The 5,208-nt window shown below is 54.9% G+C and overlaps 1 pseudogene; it reads right to left on the bottom strand.

Moving 5' to 3' along the window:
- Positions 1-2,200: 2,200 nt before the first annotated feature.
- LOC113178484 (tubulin beta-3 chain-like) lies at positions 2,201-4,870 on the bottom strand (annotated as a pseudogene).
- Between the last annotated feature and the right edge of the window lie 338 nt (positions 4,871-5,208).

The raw sequence follows: 5,208 nt of genomic DNA, 5'->3' as shown, positions 1-5,208 counted from the left end.
GTCAGGACCTGTGGAGTTCGGTGTGTGCGAGACTGTTTGGGACACCTCTTGGATCTCTGTGCAGTCCCTTCCTGGGCATCTGGGCCGGCCCACTGGACACAGCACAGTGACACTGGGCCTGTTTCTGACTTGGCCCTAGGAGGGCCTGGTGCCCCTGGAAGCAGCTGCATGTAATCTGGCCCACATGAGACCACCGCGGACAGGAATAGGCTGCATGGAGAACAGGCAGACAGTGCCCTTGTGCACAGCTGGTGACCAGCGGATGTTAGTCTCAAGAGTGAGGCTTTGGGCTTTGAGTCATCCCAGCCAACACCATGGGGCATCAAAAATCACCTAGCTAACAGGACAAATCGCTATTTTGTTAAGTTTGGAGTGGTTTGTTACACAGTGACAGCTGAGGCATCACATGTACATCTGTGTTGCCATCTGTGCTGGACACCAGAGCCCAGCCTACATTAGGACCAGAACCAGAGGTGTGTGACCCTCCGGGGCTTCAGTTCTATGCTCGGAAGCCAGAGCTAGCCGCCCCCTCCGTCTCATTTCTTCTGCACACAAAGCTGCATGAAAGTGATGTGAAAAGGTACTGCCTTCATGGAAGCCACTTCTGGGGTACCGCCAAGCAGAGTACAGGGCATTTGGGTCTGACAATGTGCCTTGGCTTACCAGACAAGGGGCCACAGGGATGCAAAATGGAGTCTTGCCCTAGGCAAGGAATGCACACCTGTGGGAGACCAACCTTACAAGTGACTGAGTCATACTCCCCGGCTAGGTGCTGTGTCGCTCAGTCACAGAAATGTGTCAGAGCTTTCCCCATCTTCTTGGGTGTGAGGGTCGGTGTCTTGTGCATGGGTATATCTTGCTACAGTCCCATGGGTGGAGCTACGCTCACCTTTTCCTTTGTGATATAACCCCTTGCCCTATTTAGGATAGAATCTTCCATGGAAGTGCCTTGTGTGTGTCCCCTCCTCTTACTGTGCCCTTGGGTGTGGCCTACCCAGGTGTCAGTTAACCTGCTGACAGTGGACATCATGAAGATAGACTCAGCCCCCTGAAACCTGACCCCTGGCCTCATTTGAATAGCTTCTTCTCAACAAAAGGGTTCAGCCTGTGCTCTAGCTCTCTCTCTTTCTGCGGACCCTTAAAGTCAGAGGAGCCGTTACAGCGACCCCAAAGAAAAAAGGTATTTTTGTCTCTTGAGTGGTTATTTTGCACAGCCCAGTCAGCCCAGTTTTTCCGGAGTGAACCCTGAGCCTTTTAGTCGCGAGAACAGAAACCCGGCACACACCAACCATGGGCGCCTGGGCAGTTGATTTCTTTGGGCTTCAAGAAGTCAGTTCCCACCTGACTTCTTACTCTGTAGGAGGAGATGGGATGTGGGTGAGCATCTCTTCTACCAAGCCCTCTTCAGGTGCCAGTGTCATGGGACACTGGGCCTCCTGCAGCTGCAAGAAACATCCACCAGGGGGTGCAGGGAGCCATCACACCTCACTGTCCCTAACCAGTACATTTCCAGAAGGCTCCTTCCTAGCCTCCCTAGCTCAGGTCTCAAGCCAGTTACTGCACTGACCAGGAGGTAATTAGAGAGAAGCACTGAGCCTGAGCTGCCCTGAGGGGGGCCTGGGACAAGTGTGGGATTCCTCCTGAGTCCCAGGAGACACTGGGGTTCAGGGACAGGGCTCCACCCAGGCAGGGCTGGTCCTCTCCAGCTCTCCTTCCCCACTTGAGGACTCCCAGGGCTGTGCCCTCGACACACCTGGCTTCCAGAACAGGCCTGGGTCAGAGGCCAGCCTGGGAACCATGGCATGTCCCCATCTGGGCCACACTGCCACCTCTCCTCACCCTTCCGAACCAGACTTTCCAGAATGAAAAAAAAAAAAAATCTCCAGCACCAGGCAGGGCTATCTGACAGCAATAGATTTATTAAGTATCCCCCCAAAATATAAACACAAACCAGTAAAAAAACAAAACAGACCATGAAACATCAGGCCTGGAGCCACAATGAAAGACACAATGAGCCACACGACATGGACACGGCCTAAGTGGGAGGACAGCCCAGTGGACTCCTGTGGGTGGGGTGGGCCATAAATACTGAAGGACAGCATCAGAGCCCTGGGGTGCTGCGGCCTGGGAAGCAAAGCTGGGGCAGCACTGTAGCTCCAGGGCCCTGGCTGCAGTGGCCCGGCACCATCTGGGAATCGCCTCACTTGGGGCCCTGGGCCTCGGACTCCTCCTTGTCGTCCTCGTACATCTCGCCCTCCTCCTCAGCCGTGGCGTCCTGGTACTGCTGGTACTCGGACACCAGGTCGTTCATATTGCTCTCGGCCTCGGTGAACTCCATCTCGTCCATGCCCTCGCCCGTGTACCAGTGCAGGAAGGCCTTGCGCCGGCACATGGCCGTGAACTGCTCCGAGATGCGCTTGAACAGCTCCTGGATGGCCGTGCTGTTGCCGATGAAGGTGGAGGACATCTTGAGCTCGCGGCAGGATGTCGCACACAGCCACCTTGACGTTGTTGGGGATCCACTCCACGAAGTAGCTGCTGTTCTTACTCTGGATGGCCAGCATCTGCTCGTCCACCTCCTTCATGGACATGCGCCCACGGAAAACTGTGGCAACGGTGAGATAGCGGCCGTGGCGCGGGTCGCAGGCAGCCATAATATTCTTGGCGTCGAACATCTGCTGGGTGAGCTCGGGCACAGTCAGCGCGTGGTACTGCTGGCTGCCCAGGGAGGTCAAGGGCGCGCGGGAGCCCAGCATGAAGAAGTGCAGGAGCGGGAAGGGCACCATGTTCACCGCCAGCTTGCGCAAGTCGGCGTCGAGTTGGCCCGGGAAGCACAGCGAGGTGGTGACCCCACTCATGGTGGCAGACACCAGGTGGTTGAGGTCCCCGTAGGTGGGTGTCGCCAGCTTGAGGGTGCCGAAGCAGATGTTGTAGAGCGCCTCATTGTCAATGCAGTAGGTCTCGTCCGTGTTCTCCACCAGCTGGTGGATGGACAGCGTGGCGTTGTAGAGCTCCATCACCATGTCCGACACCTTGGGCAAGGGCACCACACTGAAAGTGTTCATGATGCGGTCAGGGTACTCCTCTCACCTTGCTGATGAGCAGCGTGCCCATGCCGGAGCCCGTGCCGCCGCCCAGCGAGTGGGTCAGCTGGAAGCCCTGCAGGCAGTCGCAGTTCTCGCACTCCTTGCGCACCACATCCAGGACCGAGTCCACCAGCTCTGCGCCCTCCATGTAGTGGCCCTTGGCCCAGTTGTTGCCGGCCCCACTCTGACCTGTGGGGTAAGAGGAGGAGGTGACAGGCCAGGGCTGAGGGTCTGCAGCCCAGACCAGCACCTGCCCGAGCATTGCAGAAGGACTTCAGAGGAAGTGCCTTCTTTAAATATTTATTTATTATTACTTTTTTTTAGGTGGACACAATATGTTTATTTTTTATTTTTATGTGGTGTTGAGGATCGACCCCAGCACCCTGCGCATGCCAGGTGAGTGGCTACCACTTGCACCACATCCCCAGCCCTGCCTGCTTTCTATAAGTGCATACCCTGCAGGGCACACCTTCTCCACCTGCCGCGGGCCCTGGCCATGGCAACTGCATGATGGGGACTCTGGACTCTGAGACTCTGGGGTCAGTCCAGTGCCTTGTTGTCTCACAAGGGCAATCTGGGTGTCTAGCTCACCTTCCCTCCCACCCCACAGTCCCTGGTAGCTCAGGAAGTGAGGCGAGACCTCTTCCTGCATCTGTGTGAGTACAGGAATGTTGACCTATTGCCACATGCTCATAAACAGAGTCCCCTAGAGGCCCTCAACTTCTATCCCACCAGTTCCAGATGATTCCAAAAACTTACTTGTATTTTTACTCCTCATTCTTCTTCTTTTTTTAACATTTGTTTTTTACTTATAGGTGGACATAATACCTTTATTTTATTTTTATGTGGTGCTGAGGATTGAACCCAGTGCCTCATGCATGCCAGGTGAGCACTCTTTCCTCTGAGCCACAGCACCATCCCTCCTCATTCTTCTTGAAATGCAAGAGTTGTGTTTCCCACACAGAATCCTTTCTCTGGGCCTCTAGCACCCAAATATAAACTGGAAAGATTAGTTCCAACAATTATGGTCCCAGCAAAAGACTTTATCCCGTTTCTGACTCACCCCCTCTGCAATGTGGGTTCACCTGCCCAGGCTGCTGGGCCCTAAGTGCATATGTTGCAGGAGAAACTTACCAAAGACGAAGTTATCATGCCTGAAGAGGTGACCAAAGGCCCCAGACCGGACACTGTCCATGATTCCAGGCTCCAGATCCACCGGAATGGCCCGAGGCACATACTTGTGAGCTGAGGGGAGAGGGGGGCTGCTCAGTAATGTGGGTCTCAAGGGCTCCTCACTTCCTTCTAAATCCTGCCATGTATAAAATGGTTGATACCTTAGATGGCAGTCAAGTTGTGCATCCCTGTGGGCAGGCTGATATTTCACCAGTTTGCTATGGAAATCACTCTGCACTGGTTACCAAACAGCCCCCAACCAAGCCCTCCAGTGAGTGGGCTCTGGGCCCTCCCTTAGCCTGCTCCTCTGGACTGTACACCTGCCCTCTTTGCCATCAGAGGTCTGCACCTCACTCTGTGCTGGCTGTCAACTGACTTGACATTTTCATTCTGTGAGTATGAATGCCCCATCTCCAGGACACCTGCTAGCCTCTGGGCCAACCAGTGGAGGCAGAGGTGTTAGGACTCTGCCCACCCAGGCACCCGGTTCCCAAAGGCAGGTGCTTACAGGAGGCCTCATTATAGTAGAAGCTGATGCGTTTCAGTTGCAGGTCCGAGTCCCCCACATAGTTGCCACTGGGGTCGATGCCGTGCTCATCACTGATGACTTCCCAGAACTGCAAGGGAGGCACAGAAGAGTCAGCAAGCAGCCACATCCAAGGCTAGGACCCACCCTCCTGGGGCCTTATAACTCACAGCCTATGAGTAGGAAAACCTTGTGCTCTCACCTGTCAGACAACCCACTGCCTGCATGACCAGGCTGCCCAGGGGGCCCAGGGGTAGACCAGGGCTCATCCCACACAAACCAGGTTCCCAGACCCAGCTTTGCACTCATGGGCAAGGAGATAACACTTACTGGGCTATATTATTCCTTCTTTCCAGACAAGGGAAAGCAGGCCCAGATCTGTCACATCCTTTAGCCACTATGTGTGGCCCTTGGCATCAGAGT

Source organism: Urocitellus parryii, chromosome 7 (assembly GCF_045843805.1).
Source record: "Urocitellus parryii isolate mUroPar1 chromosome 7, mUroPar1.hap1, whole genome shotgun sequence".
Taxonomy (NCBI): domain Eukaryota; kingdom Metazoa; phylum Chordata; class Mammalia; order Rodentia; family Sciuridae; genus Urocitellus; species Urocitellus parryii.
The sequence above is the reverse complement of the archived record's forward strand: the minus strand, read 5'-3'. Positions and strand labels throughout refer to the sequence as shown.